Genomic DNA, 22,219 nt, shown 5'->3' with positions numbered 1-22,219 from the left:
GAAACGTGATTTCTCAGAAGTCCCTCCAAGGTATTCATACGTTGACGTGTGTCAGAATAGCGCTGTTAAAAGTCTGGCGATTATTGTTTGTGATTGACTGAGCGATTTGGCTTAATTGTTAAGTTAGTGGAAGCGATTCAAATCCCTGAGCGGTAACTAAGATTTATGTTTTTCGTAGTGCCCTAAATTGTTCAAGGTAGATTTCTTCTCCACCGTTTCCCAATTGGTCTTGTGCTCCGTCGCTGACGATCTCGTCGTAGACGGGACGTTCCACGCTAATCTTATTTCCTTCTTCTCTTCCTTAGTTGACATAACAGCCGCAACTGTCCCCAGCTGCGCCCTTTTTACTGCCGGTACGTAACAGATAGCGAGAGACTGACAGTGAACAAAATCAGATCTCACATCAGCGGAGGGGTAGTAATTCCACGCGTCCTGATGACGGCCGTACTGCCTTGCTCGAATGAGAATGTCATCATCGCTGTCAGTAGTAGGAGACCAATCGTCAGCGGTAGGGTCGTGAATCTAGACAACTTTTGGCTCGTCACGTAATAATCTTTGGCGTTTAGTTAGGGCACTGCTTGATTTTAGGGTCAGGACAGTAGAGGAAGTCTGTGGGTAATGGCAACGAGCGTATTCTCACGCTGCCTCGAGCACTGGCGCGGTCTCCCGTGGGAGCAGGAGACCTGCGACGATAAACTTGGCGTTGAGCCGTTAGGAAAGAGTTTCTTACTGCCGCTTCAGTCACAGTCGTTTCCTCCTAGCCTATAACGATTCCTCACGTGTCTCACTCGTGGCGCGTCGAGGCACCGTCTTCTCCTGCCTGGTGTCGTATGTCGTGTCTCGATAAGAACCAACATCACGGCGCCGCTCCGTACTTAGGAGTAACGAACTGTTGGCAGTCGCGCGGGAGATTTCTTGACTAGCCGCGGCCGCGGTACTTGAGAAATTCTGCTTACCGATATACTCAATTTGTTTGTTGTGTCGGAAATACCCACGATTTGCATGAGGAGAACACGCTGGCGCACGGAACAAAAAGAGTGCGCGTACTGGACGACAACGAAATATATTCTTATTACGTTATTGCAGTGTCTGTAACAGCTTTATCCTCGGCTCTCCGAAAAGCAAGTGCTGCGGAAAACTGCACAGCACATCTGCGGCGGAGTTAACTGCTGAAGAAGGCCTCATAGAGACCTATATTTCACTTTAATTGTCATCGTCTCGGAATGTGCATTTTTATCGCGCTCTGCAATTACCGACCTGAAGAGCAGAATATATCTCGTATGCCTTTTTAGTTGCTGAAAAGCATTTGTGGCAAAGCTGACGAAGACCTGAAAGTGGCTAATGTGCTCTCGATGTCACCTCTACGTTTCCCGAAAAGAAAAGATAAACATCTCTTTGCATAACCTGCGGTAAGTTATGGCAGGACTTTAAGAATATTCAGCAAGGGCGTTCAGCTTCTTCTTTTCTTTACTTTTTGTCAGCAATGTAAATGATATTCGACAGTATTCCATAATTACTTCCCTTTTATATCTCGTTGCATCCGGTAGCAAAAGAATGTACGTAAAAATGTTTAGGTTACTATGTAACTAATGTCCATAGTGAATCAGCTCTCATGTCGCCTTTATGCAAGATTTTTTAAATCCTTATGTATATTCGTCTTTGGAAGTATCAAACTCACTATGTTTTCAGAACTCACGTCGTCTCTGTGTATGTCCATCTTTTCAGACATTGTTGTGGGACTCGGTTGTTCGGTGCAGGATGTCGAATGAAACACCTTTCAGCCGTCTAGTTTTCAAACTGTTATTTTATTTGGCTACCAGCTTCGGCATTTTACTACGCCATCCCGCCCCCTGACCGACGCGTGGGACGATTCCAATCTCGGTTCCGGTCAAAATACCAGTATTTGAATGCTGGCTCCTACCGGGTGATCAAAAAGTCAGTATAAATTTGAAAACTTAATAAACCACGGAATAACGGAGATAGAGAGGTAAAACCCCATGTCATTCCAAGCATGTGTGTCAATTTGTACCTCTCTATCTACATTATTCCGTGATTTATTCAGTTTTCAAATTTATTTTGACTTTTTGATCACCTGGTATTTTGAGCGGAGCCGAGGCAGGAACCTTCGCACACGTCGGTCAGGGGGCGTGAAGATGGCGTAGTAAATCGCCAAAACGGGTTGCCAAATGAAATCACAGTTTGGAAATTAGGCGGCTGAAAGGTGTTTGATTTAGATCATGCCGTTCCATCCAGTTCGCTTTCAGGATAGTATCTTGCGATAGGTGTCCGACTTAACGAGGTTAGTACACGGATTCCTTCGCGCACAAATGCTTGCAACAGTATAAACAGTATCGAGCGTTACTGTATCAATGGCTACTCACAGTGCTTGGAAGTATATAATGGAAGGTTCTAGTGAGGAACAGATGTCTCCATCGCATCCCTTAGATGCGAGTTGGGACTGGTATCTCACGAACACAGTGATGATACCACCGCTTAAAATTCGGCAGAGGGATAATTCAATTAGTTCGACCATCCTGAGATGGTTCATAATGTGTAAGAACACAGTCATCTGTGATATGTCACGATTTACGACATAAACTTTGGTGTCCCGCATGTTTTGCGATTTATGTTCTTTCATTGGTGGTTCGTTAGAAGTTGGAGTATTGACACATAACTTGGGAATAGCAGGAATGTACTGTCCTGTCGTGGCACGTACCTCCTTTCTGCATTGTTTCAGATGTGTTCATATTTTTCCCATACTGATCTGTAGACGGGATGGATGTCCTCATCGATGCTTATCTTAACGCTGTTTCCAGAAGGATGTTACGGTTGAGGTTCTTGTCTTTGTTCCTCCTATTATGATGTTCGACTCATTTCCCTGACGTAGCCGGCCGTTGTGGCCGAGCGGTTCTTGGCACTTCTGGTCGGAACCGGGCTGCTGTTACGGTCGCAGGTTCGAATCCTGCCTCGGGCATGGATGTGTGTGCTGTCCTTAGGTTAGTTAGGGGACTGATGACCTCTAATGTTAAGTCCCATAGTGCTCAGAGCCATTTGAACCATCTCTGACGTAAACAGCCGTACGCTTTCAGCCGTAAACTTTAATCTCTTTATTAAGCTACTGGTTTCAATGTGACATTACATCATTATCAGGACCTTTGACAAAAGTAGATGGGCTAAAATCCAATTGCGTGTAGTCATTGTAGCAACCACAATAAGATATATAAGAATACATTTAAGCTCACAGAAGCGACATCTATGAAAGATGTAGGCAAACAGATTTCTGGTAGCTACTGCACCTCAGTAGGTTTTGTGCAAAAACGGCAGATGCAAAATGACTGTGTGGACGTTGTGGCCTATTTTACACCATATTTTAGATCTATATAACGATGCTGTGCTGAGTGCATTTATATGTTTTGACGATGCCAATTCAGCTCTATCACATTAGGACAGGTGTAGAACAGGTACGCTTTATCTTATTTTATCTGTACATTTCCCAGTTTGTATGGTAGTATATTGTGATATGAAATACTGTATTGTGTTGAAAGATAGCTTGCTCACTAGGTATATATAATTTTTATAGTGTAGATCTGAAGATTGTCATTACTGACTGAAACCGGTCATCATTATAGGAATTTATATTGTGATGAAAGACTGGAATAAAAAAAATAAAGAAACGTTTGACAATAAGATAATCGATGTCCGCAGATCTCTGATATAAACTACGTGATCTCTCCGTGCATCCGTTCATTTCTGTTTGACGCCTCACAGTTATATCTCCAGTACGGTGGTTGATGTTTTATCGGTCACTGTATTCTGCTTGTGTAACAAACCTTTATCCTCGTTATACTACCGACAATTTTTTCGAAAGACGTCCTGGCTTTTGATTTCAGTCTGTGTAGTGAGGAATTCATTCAAATGTGTGTCTGGTGATTTAATATAGTATTAGTATGTTGGTATACAGCTCAATGTCAGTAAAATATTGAATTCCACACTTGGTCGGCGAAATAAATAACATGTTAGATCTATCCCTTTTTTTAGGAAGTAATAATCTCTTCTTATTCCTGACTCATCCTAGATTCGTGCCATTCGCTGCCGATGCATGCTTTTGTTTCATTCTTAATGTAGCTCTTGAACGCATTATTTCATTCTTGCCCTCTTCGCGCTTTGTTGAGCTAACATAGTTCACCAGTCGTTCCATTGCCAGCATACCTATTTCCAATATCATCAAGAGCGCCTCGTCCTGTACAATTCTGTACGCGCCTTTGAAGCCCAAGAGTACCTTTCATAGCATTCAATTGAAGAGCCTTTTATTGCTTTTATAGTGTCGTAGCCCACAGTTATTCGGTAAAGATTGCTCCGTGATTTATTTTTGTTATATTCCGGGAGACCTCAAAGCTTCGTTGACCAGTTGATACTATTTCCTTGACTAATGAGATCACATTGAAAGGTAAGTATGGAAATTGTGTTCTTCGTCTATCTTTATACCAGCTCCTATTGTGAATTATATTCCTCTCACATAGCTTCCTTTCAGCAAAATGTAAACTGATTTATGTATTGCTGTAGCTGTTATGATCATTAACTGAAATGTTGATTTTGATGACTCCTGTCACTTTACGGTTATCTTCTGTATTTCATCATAACTCCTGCAACACATATCGTTATTTACGCGTTTCTCGACTTGTCCCTGCAATTCCTTCCTTCTGCTACTATTCATTCAACTACTGTTTATGTTTTCAGTAGCGAGCTATATCTAACAACATTAAGGGAGGCTATTGAACGCGTACAGAGAAGGGCTGGTTTTACTCACAGTGACGGGTTGGGGGGAGTGGTGGTGAGAGGAGGGGGGGGGGGGGGGGTTGCGAAAAAGTTTGAGCTGGCAGATGTTTGAAGTCAACTATATGGCCTCGCGAAAGCCTGCCTACAAAGTTTCGAGAACTGGTATTAAGTTAGTAATCTAGGAATTACAGCAGCTCCCACTAATCGCTCCTTTGGTGACGTTAACTGCACCGTGCGGGGACGCTTTGAAGCATTGAAGCATATATAATTCCCACGTTCCGTAAGCGAATAGAACAGGATGGAATTCCACTACCTGTTCCTCTGTAAAGTAGTCTCTGCCATGTCCTTCGCACTCATTTGCAGAACATAGGTGTAAATGTCGTAATATGTGCCAAACCATTCTATTTTTCCTTTCATTATGCTCTTTTTTAGGCGCTCCTTACTTTGCCGATCATTCTGTGCGTCTAATCATTCTTTCCTTACTTCCTAATTTATGGCTGTTGATATACTTTCCGGGATGTGAGGTCGTGGTCCAAGAACTTTTTCTGCTCCTTACGTTTCGTCCAGGACTGCGTTGGACTTCCTCAGAGGCGCTGCTCCGCTGAGTCTTGCCGACTGACTGGTCGGGTGTCTGAGAGCGACTTATATATTGTGAGAAAGGGGGGCGTGGTTCAGGTGACACGTGATGAGCAGTGATAATCCATAGCAAAGATAAGGTTGACTATCGATTACCACCTTGTCAAGGTAAAAATTGTTAGCAATTTTGTAGAGCCACTGTCCATATATCGCTGAGTTTCATAGCCTCCTCTTTCCTATTAAAATTATCGTGATGTTTATAAATTTCAATAGCTTCTCTGTATAGGCGTGGATAGTAATTTAACGTTGTAGATAAAACTTCGGTATCCGAAAACTTCACTTGGTGGTTTCCTGGTTGAAGAGCATGTTCCGCTACAGCTGATTTTTCTATTTTTCCAAGTCGACAAAGACTTTTATGCTCTTTCAGTCGCGTATTTACGCTTCTTTTGGTAGTACCAATATAAACTTTCCCACAGGTACATGGAATTTTATACACACCACATGTCGACAGAGGAGGGCGTCCATCCTTCACAGATCGTAGTACTTGACTTATTTTCTTTGTTGGTTTAAAGACCGGTGTTATGTCATGTTTTCGTAAAATCTTACCGATCCGATCTGTTACTTTTTTAATAAAAGGGAGAACTACTGTATTTTTCTGTCGTTGTGGTTCATTCTTATCTTTTGGTCTTCTGTTCCTTGGACGCAAAATTCTATTTATCTCTTTTTTTTGAGTAGCTGTTTTTTTCGAAAGCCTGCTTCAGATGTTTCACTTCAGCATCCAAATGTTCAGGTGTACATATCAGTTGCGCTCGATCGACAAGACTTTTTATGACACCTCTTTTTTGTTGTGGATGATGATTAGAATTTTTATGTAAATATCTGTCCGTATGTGTTGCCTTCCGAAAAACTTTATATTCCAAGCTTCTATCGGACCGTCTCATAACTAAGACATCCAAGAAAGATATTCTGTTATCCTTTTCTATTTCCATGGTAAACTGTATTTTTGGGTGAATTTTATTTAAATAATCAAAGAAATCGTCCAAGGCCTTTCTGCCAAGGGGCCAAACCACAAATGTGTCATCTACATATCGATACCAACGAGATGGTTTGTTATTAGCTTTGTCTAGAGCTGATTGTTCAAATCTCTCCATGTAAAGATTGGCAATCGCAGGGCCTAATGGATTACCCCTTGCTACTCCATCAAGTTGTTCATAAAATTCATTATCCCACTGGAACTGACTTGATGTGAGACAGTGTCTCAAAAGAACAGTCAAATCTTCTGGAAAAATATCCGCTATGAAAATCATAACTTCGTTAACAAGAATCATTGTGAATAAGGACACAATGTCAAAACTTACAAGAATATCTTCAGGGGCCAGAGTTAGTCCCTCTAGTTTTTCAATAAAATGACGCGAGTCTTTTATATATGAGTCCGTTTTTCCAATAAATGGTTGTAAACAAGTTGTTAAATATCTTGCTATTTCATAAGTGGGAGAATTGGTGGCACTGACTATGGGTCTTAAAGGAAAATCTATTTTGTGAATTTTAGGTACACCATACAATCGGGGACACATAGCTTCACTTTTCAGCAAAGTTCTTTTATCTTCTTTTTGGATAGAGGTTTCCGATTTAAACCAGGAAAATGGTGTAGAATGTGACGATGACGAACGACCAACACCACCACCACTAACACCACAAACAGTCATCGTCCCTAGGTCTGTCAAACACTGACAATGAAAATGCTCTCAGGATTCGAGCCTGCTTCTCCAAATCAGAAATCAGGCCCCTGCGGACAACCATGCAATAGCGATGTCGACTACTGACAAGGGAACCTCCCCATCGCAACCCCCCCCCCCCCCCCTCATGTTTAGTTGTAAGTTGACACAGTCGATAGGCCTTGAAAAACTGAACACAGATCAAATCGAGAAAACACGAAGAAGTTGTGTGGAACTATGAAAAAATAAGCAAAATAGACAAACATAGTCCATGCGCAAGATATGCAACATCAAGGAAAGTGTGAGCTTAGGGGCGCCGTGGTCCCGTGGTTAGCGTGAGCAGCTGCGGAACGAGAGGTCATTGGTTCAAGTCTTCCCTCGGGTGAAAAGTTTAATTTTTTTTTTATTTTCAGACAATTATTATCTGTCCGTCCGTCCGTCCGATGCGAGGCAACTGCGCCGTAGTATGGGGTCGCTACACCTAAACAAACATCGAAAGTGTTGCATTCATTTGTTGCAGTTTATGTGACAAACTCTTATGTTTTAATCACTTTTTTGGGAGTGATTATCACATCCACAAGAAAACCTAAATCGGGCAAGGTAGAAGAATCTTTTTACCCAATCGCCAAGTGTACAAGTTAGGTTGGTCGACAACATATTCCTGTCATGTGACGTACATGCTGTCACCAGTGTTGTATATAATATATCAGACGTGTTTTCCTGTGGAGGAATCGGTTGACCTATGACCTTGCCATCAAATGTTTTCGGTTCCCATTGGAGAGGCACGTCCTTTCGTCTACTAATCGCACGGTTTTGCGGTGCGGTCGCAAAACACAGACTAAACTTATCACAGTGAACAGAGACGTCAATGAACGAAGGGACAGATCATGACTTTGCGAAAATAAAGAAAGTAAACTTTTCACTCGAGGGAAGACTTGAACCAAGGCCCTGTCGTTCCGCAGCTGCTCACGCTAACCACGGGAGCACGGCGCTCCTGAGCTCACTCTCTCCTTGATGTTGCATATCTTGCGCATGGACCTCTCAGTTTCTATATTTTGCTTATTTTTTTCACAGTTCGACATAACTTCTTCCTGTTTTCTCGATTGATCTGTGTTCAGTTTTTCAAGGACTATCAACTGTGACAACTTATAACTAAATCTGAGGGGGGTGCGATGGGGAGGTTCCCTTATGAGTAGTGGCAGGAAGCAGTGGCAGATAACGTGATGCATCATCGGAATTTTAACCTTCGCATCGCAGCGAAAGAATTTCCTGTGCTTTACCTTTTTGTAGTATTTATTACCTTTCTTTGTTCTTCTTTTTCCCGTCAGTGTTCCGTCGCGGGTGGAATTTTACCGCTACTACCTCAGTTGGGAACCAGTCCGCGTTCCTTGGTAGTACTTCGGAGGAGCGCTGTCGGATTTCATGTTTCCTCCAACAAATTTATCGTCATTGGAAGGAAACTCATTTACAGTTGCCCACGAGGAGCGCAGCAGCTCTCGGAGCACCAAAAGGAGGAAAGTGCCGGCGTGAAGCTCGCGCGGGCAGCGGAGTACCGACTCGCCGCCGCCCCTACCGTCGCACCTCGGCGAGAAATGCCTCGGCCGGCGCCGTTCTTCCGAAGCACTTAGGCCGCGTACGTGGACAGCTATCGCAGTTTCAATAATCATTCCGTGAGGTGCCGTAAAGATAGTTAGCGACGGGCGCGCTCGGAATAGTTTACGTCAGCGGGGACAGTAACGGGCCGGGGCTCCTCTTTTTGTCACTCGCGGGACATGCTAATTGGCCGATAATTCGTGGAGCCCGGCCGCCGGGGAAGCCGCCCACATTAGTCAGGGCAGACACCCACCGACCTGCCGCCGCCGCCGCCGCCGCCGCCGCCGCCGCCGCCGCCTCGCAGGCGCGCCGCAGGTGCAGAGGCGACCGCCTCCCTAACAGAAGCGCTAATGGGCGCGTCCCGCCACCCCAGACTTTACGTGTTCACTGTCTCCTCACCTTATGATGTGCGTTCAGGTTGCAAAGTCTCACAAGGGGGAGGCCTCAAGACACGGCCAACCGATTCGGCTCAAATTTGGCAGGTCGCTTGTGTACAGCCTAAAACGAAGGACTTTAAGATATTTTGGCTCAACACACCCGCAATTTTGAGAAAATTACCCCTAAAGGTTATGACGAGCAATCGACTCAAAATTGGAGGGATGGATTGATAATTGTAAACAGAGCATTTTTCATCATCAGGTATGGGGTCCGCAAACGCCAACGTTTCCAGGAATCGAGGTAAGAAGCTTTTACAACTGCCGCTTTTGTACCCACATGGTAAACACATCTCCCCGCCATCATCGATAGAGCAACGGCCAAGACAACTGGCTGGGAATCGGAGAACACGGGTTTGAATCTCGAAGAAACCTAGCTGATGTTATTTTTTTCGTTTGTTTTTTTCCGTATCTCAATTGATACGGGTAGGAGGGTTAATAAAGTAAGTAAATCAATAAGGAATGATAAGACTAAGGTAGGCAAACTAATTGTGGAACAGGGAATTATATCTATGCTTTATAGATCTAGAAAAGGCATATGACCGGGTTCCTAGGAGTAAGTTATTGTCTGTTCTACGAGATTATGGAATAGGAGGCAAACTGCTGCAAGCAATTAAAGGTCTTTACATGGATAGTTAGGCAGCAGTTAGAGTTGACGGTAAATTGAGTTCATGGTTCAGAGTAGTTTCAGGGGTAAGACAAGGCTGTAAACTGTCTCCACTGTTGTTCATATTATTTATGGATCATATGTTGAAAACAATAGACTGGGTGAGATTAAGATATGTGACCACAAAATAAGCAGTGTTGCATATGCGGATGACTTAGTTGTGATGGCAGATTCGATTGAAAGTTTGCAAAGTAATATTTCAGAGCTAGATCAGAAATGTAAGGACTATGGTATGAAGATTAGCATCTCCAAAACGAAAGTAATGTCAGTGGGAAAGAAATATAAACGGATTGAGTGCCAAAGTTAGAACAGGTGGACGGTTTCAAGTACTTATGATGCATTTTCTCACAGGATGGCAACATAGTGAAAGAACTGGAAGCGAGGTGTAGCAAAGCTAATGCAATGGGCGCTCAGCTACGATCTACTCTCTTCTGCAAGAAGGAAGTCAGTACCAAGACTATGCTATCTGTGTACCGTTCAATCTTTCGACCAACATTGTTGTATGGGAGCGAAAGCTGGGTGGATTCAGGTTACCTTATCAACAAGGTTGAGGTTGCGGATATGAAAGTAGCTAGGATGATTGCAGGTACTAGTAGATGGGAACAATGGCAGGAGGATGTCCACAATGAGGAAATCAAAGAAAAACTGGGAATGAACTCTATAGATGTAGCAGTCAGGGCGAACAGGCTTGATGGTGGGGTCATGTTACACGCATGGGAGAAGCAAGGTTACCCAAGAGACTCATGGGTTCAGCAGTAGAGGGTAGGAGGAGTCGGAGCAGACCAAGGAGAAGGTACCTGGATTCGGTTAAGAATGATTTTGAAGTAATAGGTTTAACATCAAAAGAGGCACCAATGTTAGCACTGAATAGGGGAGCATGGAGGAATTTGATAAGGGGGCTATACTCCAGACTGAACGCTGAAAGGTATAATCAGTCTTAAATGATTATGATGATGATGATGATGATGAGGCAAACTAATTGCCCAAAGGCCGTGAGTTAGTAAAGTATTAAACTCTTAAGCCTTGTCACATGAAAACAACTCCGAGTAAGAGTGCTGGGAATTCCTCACGAGGGATCACAGATAGCCAACCGCGCGACGCTTGTTTACAGCGAGGCACGGGACGGAATGCACGCGGGGAGAGTTATGTTGTCCCGGTTGCCTCTTCGTCATATAATAGTTGTGAACCTGGAAGAGTGAAGGTGTCCAGCACGAGCCTTATAGAAGTCAATCGGAAAGAGTTGTTTTCCATCATTAGGCTGCCACGTACGTCGCGGATACATGTAGTGATTTTCCCATCGTTAATGCGCTGACTGAAATACGTTTTGTGAATGAATACTGTGTTCTTCCGTAAGTAACATATGAGGAGTACTGTAAGTAGTTTGTAGTAATTAGCTCGTCTCTTTATAGCGTAGTAACAAGTTATTGTTTGTTGTGTCATATCTTTCAGGTGCATAATCTGAATAATGGAGGATGTACACCCTTCGACTAACGCTGTAATATATAGTTGGAAGCCTGTCACAAACGATGGCAAGCGGGAAGTTACCGACGCTGTGTTTTGGTTTGTAAAAGTGTTGCAAGACAGATGCATTATCAATGCACTACCGGAAGCAGGCAGTTCTATTTCTCGGCGTTCCAGATTGATAGGAGCGCCAGTTGTAAAAGATTCTTACCTCGATGTCTGGAAACGTATGCGTTTTCGGACACCATACCTTATAATGAAAAATGCTCTATTTAGAATTATCTATCGATACCGCCAATTTTGAGTCGATTGCACGTCATAGCCTTTAGGGGCGATTTTCTCAAAAACGCGGGGGTGTTGACCCAAAATATCTTAGGTTCCTTCGTTTTAGGTTGTAAACAAGCGACTTGCCAAATTTGAGCAGAATCGGCTGGCCGTGTCTGAGGCCTTCCCCTTGTCAGAGTCACCTGCTCACTATTGGAAGCAGGAGGAAACGAGCAGTTAAAAAAAATGGCTCTTGTCCATCTCTGTTGATTGCCATCACCACTGTCTTGGTGTTGCTGATGTTGCCGTTATGAACTGAGACTTCCATTCATCGAATATGATCTGTACTTTTTCTTCAGTTTCACCCCAGCAAAGGCAAATGCATTCAGTTCGCCTGACTTCTCCTTGACGTTCTTCATTATAGTATCCATAACAGTGATGAATAGTAGTGGGGACAGTGCACTTCCTTGCTGTTCTCCACTCTTGGTCTCAAACCATGACGATCGTACTTCCCCAATTTGTGCACAGCCGGTACAATCTTTGTACAACATCTGAATTTTTCTTATTAGTCCTTCAAATAGTTGAAATGGCTCTGAGCACTATGGGACTTAACTTCTGAGGTCATCAGTCCCGTAGATCTCAGAACTACTTAAACCTAACTAACCTAAGGACATCACACACATCCATGCCCGAGGCAGGATTCGAACCAGACTAGCGCCTAGAACCTCTTGCCCACCTCAGCCGGCGACAATCTTTATTTATGTAGTGGGAAACCTTATCTCGGGAATCCCATTCGCACAGAAAGCAGTAATATTTTGTGCAACCGAGCTGGAGGCCAAGAAATAAGGCCAGATTTTGAAGCGGCCACAAATATTCCAGATGTATTTACTATTATTACACTGATCACCAGAACATTATGATCACCTACCTAATAGCCCGTTGGCACGGACAACAGCGGCCGCTCGTCGTGGCATGGAAGCTAGGAGGTCTTGGGAGGTCGCTGGAGGCAGCTGGCACCATGTCTGCTCACACAAGTCACCTAATTGCCGTAAATTCCGGGAATGAGGGCGATGAGCTCTGACGCTACATTCGATCACATCCCAGCGAACTGCGTGACCAGCACGTCAATTAGAACTCGCCCATATGTTCCTCGAATCACTCCCTCACACTCCTGGCCTTGTGACAAGTCGCACTATCTTGTTAGAAAATGCCACTGCCAATGTGAATGGGTGTTCGTTTTCTGCAATGAGTGTACGATACTCCTTGGTCGCCATGGTCCATTGCACGATCTCCAGTACACCTATGAATGCCTATGTGAATATTTCCCATAGGTAATGGAGCCACTTGTCTCTGTCCCGCAGTACAGGTATCAACGAGCTGATCCCCTGGAAGGCAACGGATTCACGCCCACCCATCAGCATGATGAAGAAGGTATCGCGATTCATCAGATCATGCAACACTCTGGCACTGCACCCGGTGCCGATGGTCATTGCAGTCGTAGTTGCCAATGTCATGGTGTTAACATTGGCGCATTCATGGCTCGTCGGCTGTGAAGGCCCACCATTAGGAGTGTTCAGTGCAGTGTATGTTCATGCATACTGGTACTATGACCAGCACTGAAGTCTGAACCGATGATGTCTCGACATGGTTTCACTTTGGTTTCGCCACGTGTTGAAGATACTCACCACAGCACTCCTTTTACACTCGACAAGTTTCCGAAATGCTCATGCTGAGGCTCTGGTTCAAAATTGTTCAAATTGGTCTAGGCACTATGGGACTTAACATCTGAGGTCACCAGTCCTGTAGACTTAGGAGTACTTAAACCTAACTAACCTAAGGACATCAGACACATTCATGCCTGAGGCAGGATTCGAACCTGCGACTGTACCAGCAGCGCGGTTCCGGAGTGAAGCGCCTAGAACCGCTCGTCCACAGAGACCGACTGAGGCTCTAGGCCATCACAATCTACCGTCGCTCAAACTCAGATAGATTGCGAGCCTTCTGTATTCTACACATAGACCGCCCACTCACTCACTGATTCTACATGCACCTTGCGTCTATCGCCTGGACGGGTTTACACAGTTAGTAGGTCGATGGTCATAATTTTCTGGCTGATCAGTACATAGCTCTCAACAGTTTGTCCATGCTGGCATATGTCTCCTTCAAGTGCACTGCAAAACCGACTGGAATTGGTGGCAAAACATTACCATTGTACACTAAACACAGCTTTCAGTGTCGATGCATCTATGAACAGCCATCAGTCATTGGTATTTTGTTCTGTGTTAGGTTTACTCATGAGCTCAGTTACATTTTTACAGTACAGTAGATCACTTTCCACTGAAAAATAAAGTTCCAGGGTCTTTTGACGTATCTGAAAACATATACCTTAACATCTTCAGCAAGTTCCATTTCTGCTTGAGTCTAGATGTCATCAGTTCTGCACGAACCCCAGGTCCCTCACAAGAGGGATATTCATATTGAATACTGAATGGTCAGATAGCCATTAGATGATGATAGGTTGGCTGTGAACTCAGCATCAGAGGATGACGAAGAATGTACAACAGTAATTGGCATAAGTACGTCGAGTTTGTCTGGGTCTTGCTTTACATCAAATGAACCGCTGGAGTAAGGTGTGAGACGCTGTGGAACAGGCAGTTTTTTAGAATGTGGCACAGGACAAATAGCTGAAGGGATACTGGGATAAGTGATAGTCCACTTTTTTCTGGATATGCACTTAATTTTAAGAATTGTGCAGAAACAGCAGTATGAAGAATGATCACTCGACTCTCACCATATCATGGGTACAGGAAACAGCATGCTTGATCTTTTTCGAGTGGCTAGTCCCACAAGTTTGTAGAAAACGTATTACAACTAACGCATATTGCTCTCTTCTTGTCCAAGTCTCCCTCTTTACAACCAAAACACAAGTAATAGGTTTTCTTAACGATTGACGTGAAGTTTCTTTTTTGATTGGCAAATGTTGCCTAACCACAAACATAACCAAACTGTCCACATATTTCCGTGACACATTTCTGTTCAGTATAGATTAAAAAACACACACACACACACACACACACACACACACAACTCACTCATACAATACGTTACTACGATGATATTCAAAAGTGCAAATTCTCACTGCAACCACTAAAAACACAGAAGTCCTGTTAGGCCTTTTTCTTTTGGGCACGAAATTACTTTTTTGATGGTCTAGTGTCACGTCAGCGTAAACATCAATTTTGTGCGCAGTGTTAACACATTTATGCTATATGTGTCACAACACAGTAACCTATTATCTCACCACGGCCATCTCTGGTAATGCAAATCGTAACTACAATAGAGCTCTACACAACATATTTTCCCTGGCAAAGTTTTTAATACAAACACCAAAGCGTGACTTTCAATGTCGCTTATTAATTTCAAGCGAAACCACCAAAAGCTGGTAAAAAAATTGCTATCTTTCACATTTTTAACGTAAAGAAATATGTTTTTCATCTCAGCAAGTATTTAATAATATGCTCAAGTACCATATAATCTACAGTAACGACAGAAACTTAGGAAAGGAACGAACTAAAATTCGTACCACATCCAGGACCTAATACAAACTTCAGTTCATATCTTCAGCTTAGGGAGGACGTTGGACTACCTATACTGCTGCGACGATGTAATGGCTAGCACACCTGCATAGTAAGCAAGGAGACCTGTATTTAGGTCCTTGCCATTGCACAGTTATTAATTCAATTCATCAGCTCCTATCATCATCACAGATAAAGTTGAGACTCAAATGTCTGAAGGACACGTACGAAGACCAACGCTGTGATCTGGATAAAAGGCCTCTCGATTCCTTATTTGTTCTGCGAAGGTGATAAGAGTGTTCTTTATTCTTGGACGTTCCTGCAAGATCGCTTTACTTTTCTCGTGCACCATCTGCGATACCGTCAATACTATGCCAAATTTTTGGGTAGTGCCTTCTCCGATCCCCCCCTGCAGCTGGGGTGTCCCAGGTATGAGAAAGTGATTTCAGTAAGATTGTGGATTGTGTAATACCAGGACTCGGTACAATGCACAGGAAAAATGCAATATTCTTCGTGAAGACGTGCCTGGGACATGCCTGACTGCTTTGGGATTCAGTGTGCGTCTACCCACAAGTTTGCGGGACGCCGATGCCATTTTTTCTGTTCTGCCAGGAGCGCGTTTTCTTTAATTTCTTTGATTCCCTTTATATTCTGTTTGTTATTGATGGCAATTACAGATAATTTTTTTTCTCCTGGAGGGTGTCCAATTTCATCTCAACAAATATATAAAAAATAAATAAATAAATTAGTATGATACATGATCTGAGAACAAAAAACCTGAGCTCGAAAAAGTATACTTATTTACCAGAATATATATTTTTTTTATTTTATGCAGAGGGGCCGTCATTTATAACAGAAAAAAAGTTGGTAGAAAATTAAAAAACGTGGTTAGCAAAAAAGAAGAAAAAAGGAAAATATATCAGACAAAAAAAATCTGCGCAAATTTAGGAAGATTGTTCCCACTGAGGAATATTCCAAATCCACTAGATTTATTGGCAACACTGTTAAGGTTATTGATTTTCCTTTGTTAGCGTTATAGTGCTAGTGATAAGAATAGCGATGTAGCTGACAGCCAAACGACGGATATTTATTAAATAAGCAGACAACTGCAGTTGTCCTGAACACTTATTTGCGCACTCGGACATATCCGTGAGAATGTACTTCCTCGAAACCCGAACCAGTCTTCAAAAACTAATGACGTATTCGTTATCAGTGCCATCAGATGAGTAAGAAATTGTTACTTTTATCGGTGAAGCGTTTTGACTGTTGAGCAGTGTTATCGGAACGCAGGTCCAACAGAACGACAGCTTAATAGAACTCTTGCCAGCGCATGCCGCAGTCCCCTCGCTATGGTCTTCCGCTCCGCACCATTGCCGAGTTACCGACAGCAGTAACTGTTTACGATCTGTTGCTATCACTTGCGTCAATTTTGCCACCTAAGGTAAACTTGCGACATAAGTTACCTAAATGTAAACGTCTATAAATACGAGATTAATATAAGTGTAGAGAAGGTACATCTACAACCAAGTTATATAATGAGCACAAGGTTGGTAAATCGAAGATCAAGGATACAAGAAAAGAAAAAAGACTGAGCACGAGCATCACAGATTTTATATCTAATCTTGAGTCTAATGATATGTCAACACGTTGTAAGACTATGAAGCTCGCCACGTACACAGATCTGGATGATGCTGTTTACAAGTGGATTGTACAAAAAGAGACCGCAGAGAGAACCTGTCGCTGCTCCCATTCTATGTGAAAAGGCGATTCAATGTAACGAGAATCTGGAGAGCCGTCGAATTTTAAAGTGAGAATGGGGCTTGTTAAAATTCTTCAACTCAATACACGGCATTCCTGAGCTTCTAACACAAGGAGGAAACTTGTCTGCTGATTCTCCATCAGCTGATTCTTTCAAAATTAAGCTAAGGGACTTACTGAGGGAAGAAGGTTATGCTCTCGAAAACATTTAAAATGTCGACGAAACTGGGCTGAATGAGACTTCTCTGCCAAGAAAAGCTCTTACTTCACGTCGTGGATTAGCAGCACCTGGTCCTGAAATAAACTGTAGCTTGTCGTGATGCTACTGGTAGCCATTGGATGCCCATGCTCATCATTAGTTGAAGTAAGAAACGGCGTTGTTTCAAACACATTAATACTTCTGCGATGCTTATTGTTTACACCTCACAAAGTAGCGACTAAATGGGGAGTACGATTTTCACGGAATGGGTTATGGAAGTTTCTGTACAATATGTAAAAGCTTGGCAACGACCTTGCCGCAGTGGATACACCGGTTCCCGTGAGATCACCGAAGTTAAGCGCTGTAGGGCGTGGAAGGCACTTGGATGGGTCACCATCGAGCCTCCATGCGCTGTTGCCATTTTTCGGGGCGTACTGAGCCTCGTGATGCCAGTTGAGGAGCTACTCGACCGATTAGTAGCGGCTTCGGTCAAGAATACCATCATAATGACCGGGAGAGTGGTGTGCTGACCCCACGCCCCTCCTATCCACATCCTCCTCTGAGGATGACACGGCGGTCGGATGGTCCCGGTAGGCCACTCGTGGCCTGAAGAAGGAGTGCTGTAAAAGCTTATCAGTTAAAGAATGGCAAAAATAGAGGGCGGAGGGGGACATTACTGCTCCTAAGTGTCGCACCAACTCATCCATCATGAGATATCTTCAACAAAAAGGACGAGTTCATACAAGTGATGTTTCTTCCACGCAACGAAACCTCCTTATTACAGCCTATGGATCATGGCGGAACTGAGATTTTCAAATGGTATTGCAGACAAAATTTTTAGAAAGAGAAGAGAAGCTGGCTTACGAAACACACTGTGACCCAAGGAACCCTCGTCTTTTCCGCGGACCTAGACATCTAAGAACGGGAGATCTGCATTTTTATCGCTTTCCATGGTGAAGCGAGTGGAGGGAATTTAGGCGTTCCAGAAATGCAGGAAGCGTTGCTGTTCCATATGGCCATACTACAAAGGTGCTGTCCACATATCTCCAGAAACTTTAGGTTTCAACACCTCTGGCTGAAGAGTATAAGCGCCAATTCCACCACGACTATATCGACTGCTTGCAATCCATAAGGAACGGGTTCCGCTTCGGCCATTGTGAGCGAAAGGTGAGCCATTCGACAACCTCTACCACTAAACATTCCCGAATAGCTGCTTTACCTAGGAAGTGTTAACATGCCGACCACATAAAGGTCTGGGATAAAAGTCAGAAACAAACTAAGAATAAGAATTTTCCAGGCGGAAAACGTTGTTATTTACAACATACGGCAGGATCGTGTACATCAATAAAGAGACAATAATCTCAGCTCTTAGCATTGTCCAGCGTCGATACTTTCGCGCTGAAATCAACACTTTCTGCGAGTCACTTGTATTATTTATTTACCTGGTAAATTATTTATAGGTACGTTCATACGGTTTTCAAGTTTTATCCATTTTTCTGATAATCACTCGTGTTTCATGTTTATGTATTGGACTCTGTACATCGAGATCTTTTTGAGCCATTCGGAAACCTGGGAGCATAGTTCTAAATTCGAACCACTTTACTGGTGCCGAACGATTTTCAGAGATCCAGGAAGACAGGTTGCACTTGTTGGCCTGAATCTCCATACTGGTAGATCTCAGTTTCAAAGAAATTGATCTGCATTTCAGTTACTGTTATTCAGTAATTATGAGAAAAAATTACGGAGCTTACTAAATTTCGAACGGAGCCAAAGAAACTAGAGATCTCTAGCGAGACTTTGTTTGGACTCTCCACATGGTCTGAGCCACCCATCGGCCAAGAAGTATTTATGGGCTACTGAAAATGACGAATCAGCGGTAATCAATGTAACCATTAAATTATTTATTCTCTTATTTGACAGCAATAAAAATTAATAACGGAAAGTAAGGTACTCGCTGCTTGTCCTTGACAACATCTCCGTAAATCCGAACTCGTTGGTTCAAATGGTTCCAATGGCTCTGAGCACTGTGGGACTTAACTTCTAAGGTCATCAGTCGCCTAGAACTTAGAACTACTTAAACCTAAGTAACCTAAGGGCATCACACACATCCATGCCCGAGGCAGGATTCGAACCTGCGACCGTAGCGGTCGCGCGGCTCCAGACTGTAGCGCCTAGAACCGCTCGGCAACCCGAACTCGTTGTCCGTTGGTACATAACGGCAATACACTTTCTGATCAAAAGTATCCGGTCACCCCTATGTAATGTGGAATTGACCTCTACTTCGCACAAGAGGCGGACCCCACCAGTGAAAAATATTACGGGGAATGCTGTGCTGTCAATAGAGAAGCAGTACTAGGAGAATGGCTCGGTCAGGAGAGCTCAGCGATTTTGAAAACGGACTAGTCATTGCATGTCACATGTTTAACAAATCCGTCAGGGCATTTCATCTCTTCTACAGCTTCCCAAATTGACTGTTGGTGATGTGATGATGAGGTCGAAACGTCAAGGACCTACTACAGCTAAACCAAGACCACGCAGACCCCTTCCACTGAGGGACACGGACCGTCGAGCATTGAGGAGGGTCGAAGTAAAAAAATCGCATGAAATCAGCGGTAGAAATCACTCGTGAGTTGCGAAGTGTTGCCAGCAGTCTGGCTGTCACAGTATATGCTTAGGGAGTTAAATAGAGTGGGGTACACGTCTCTGTAGTGAGTGCTAAGCGAAGCTTGAGGAAGTTGTAAGTAGGCTGTTTAGGTTTTTTTATTGGTAACACCGCCGCCACGTAGCGCTCTGTATGAAAATCACTGGCTGTGCCGTGTGCAGTCTGTGGCTGGTTGGCATTGTTGTAATACTCGCCATTGTAATGTTGGGCAGCGGCAGCTGGATGCTAACAGCGCGTAGCGCTGCGCAGTTGGAGGTGAGCCGCCAGCAGTGGTGGATGTGGGGAGAGAGATGGCGGAGTTTTGTAATTTGTAAGACTGAATGTCATGAACTGCTATATATATTATGACTATTAAGGTAAATACATTGTTTATTCTTTATTAAAATCTTTCATTTGCTAACTATGCCTATCAGTAGTTAGTGCCTTCAGTAGTTTGAATCTTTTATTTAGCTGGCAGTAGTGGCGCTCGCTGTATTGCAGTAGTTTGACTACCGAAGATTTTTGTGAGGTAAGTGATTTGTGAAACGTATAGGTTAATGTTAGTCAGGGCCATTCTTTCGTAGGGATTTTTGGAAGTCAGATTGCATTGCGCCAAAAATATTGTGTTTCAGTTTAAGCACAGTCTTGTATAATTTTTCAAAGGGGACGTTTCAAAGTGTAAAGAGAGACGGCCCTGGACAGTGGATGACTAAAAATGATTAACTAGCAGTATCCTGTGGCGACCCGATGGAAGGTTTTTGGGGTGGCGAATGCTTGGAGAACGTTATCTGCGGTAATGTGCAGCGCGGGCTACCATTCCCTCACAGACATTCATTGAACGTGGTCCCCGCAGGACTGAAGACGTCATTAAGAGTTGACATCCTCCATCCCGTATAAATACCTGCTAATAGGTGTCTGGATATTTTTGATCAGAAGTTATATACATACTCATGTGTGTAGCTACAGTTATATATGTTTATAAACACACTCGAGCACAATTAACGATTCTTTTAAACCATCAGGTTACCTTCGATTCAGAAGGCTGTTGCATGCAGCCACTCTTATATTGACTTATAAATACTAGATTTCAGCTTTCAGCAGTCCTTTTTAAATTTTATTGGCAGATCTAGATTTCAGCAAGAAACTGGCGATTGTCAATGCGCTATCGTATTCAATGAACTATGGATAAATCCCTACCAAAAGGCATTACATACATTGATCAAAAAACGGTAGTGCATTGAGAATCGCTAGTTTCTAGCTGAAATCTATTGTTTACAAGATTCTTTTAAACTCTGCACAGACACACACACACACACACACACACACACACACACACATATATATATATATATATATATATATATATATATATATATATATATATATATATATATAAGAGACATCCGTAATTGCCTTTGTAGGCAAAAGAAAAATTTGGCGTACGAATTAAAATCCATAAAGAAAAAAATAAAAACTTCGAGGTTTGCTGACGACATTATAATTCTGTCAGAGACAGCAAACGACCTGGAAGAGCAGCTGAACGGAATGGACAGTATATTGAAAGGAGGGTATAAGATAAACTTCAGCAAAAGTAAAACGAGGATAATGGAATGTAGTCCAATTAAATCAAGTGTTGCTGAGGGAATTAGATTAGGAAATTAGGCACTTCAGGTAGTAAATGCTATTTGGGGAACAAAATAATGATGATGGTCGAAGTAGAGAGGATATAAAATTTAAACTAGCAATGGCAAGAAAAGTGTTTCTGAAGAAGAGATACAAGTGTCAGGAAGTCTTTTCTGACAGTATCTGTATGGAGTGTAGCCATGTATGGAAGTGAAATATTCACGATAATCAGTGTAGATAAGAAGAGAGTAGAAGCTTTCGAAATGTGGTGCTACAGAAGAATGCTGAAGATTAGATGGGTAGGAGGTATGAAAAGAATACTGAGAAGAGGAATTTGTGGCACAGCTTGACTAGAAGAAGGGACTTGTTCGTAGGACACGTTCTAAGACATTAAGGGATCACCAATTTCTTATTAGAGGTAAGCGTGGAGGGTAAAAATAGTCGAGGGAGACCAAGAGATGAATACACTAAGCAGACTCAGAAGGATGTAGGTTGCAGTAGGTACTAGGAGATGAAGAGGCTTGCACAGGGTAGACTAGCATGGAGAGATGCATCAAACCAGTCTCTGGACAACAACAACAGCAGGTAGCCAAAAGTAGTTGGACCATGCAGACTAATTATGTTCCCAAAACCATCCTGACGATTTGAAAAAAAAAAAAGTTTCTTTTTACAGGAAAACATCTTGTCACGTCTAGGAAGGCCTTTGCCTATTACTGTATGGATCACTACTGATTTCGTCACTTAGAAAGCACGATTCTCTCGTTCGTGGCGTTAGTAAGACTGTAAGGTTTCGGGAGAGCGATATACAACCGGCAGCAACGAGGAAGTAATTACCCTCTTTGCACCACCGCCGCCAGAGGTCAACGAGAAACAATTTCTTCGTACACTCCCGTGAAGTCCTCTCTGGCGAGATTTTTCCTTTTTTTTGTGAAAATAA

General features: G+C 43.0%; 1 protein-coding gene and 1 pseudogene across 1 annotated transcript in view; both read left to right on the top strand.

The window, feature by feature from the left end:
• Positions 1-22,219, top strand: part of LOC126340731 (zinc finger protein 236) — a 399,187-nt gene that overhangs the window by 311,698 nt on the left and 65,270 nt on the right. The gene's annotated exons all lie outside the window — the stretch shown is intronic.
• LOC126291487 (5S ribosomal RNA) lies at positions 17,322-17,438 on the top strand (annotated as a pseudogene).

The sequence above is a fragment of the Schistocerca gregaria genome, chromosome 1 (genome assembly GCF_023897955.1).
Source record: "Schistocerca gregaria isolate iqSchGreg1 chromosome 1, iqSchGreg1.2, whole genome shotgun sequence".
NCBI classification, from domain to species: domain Eukaryota; kingdom Metazoa; phylum Arthropoda; class Insecta; order Orthoptera; family Acrididae; genus Schistocerca; species Schistocerca gregaria.
Note: the sequence above shows the minus strand (reverse complement) of the source record. Positions and strands in the feature narration are given on the sequence as shown.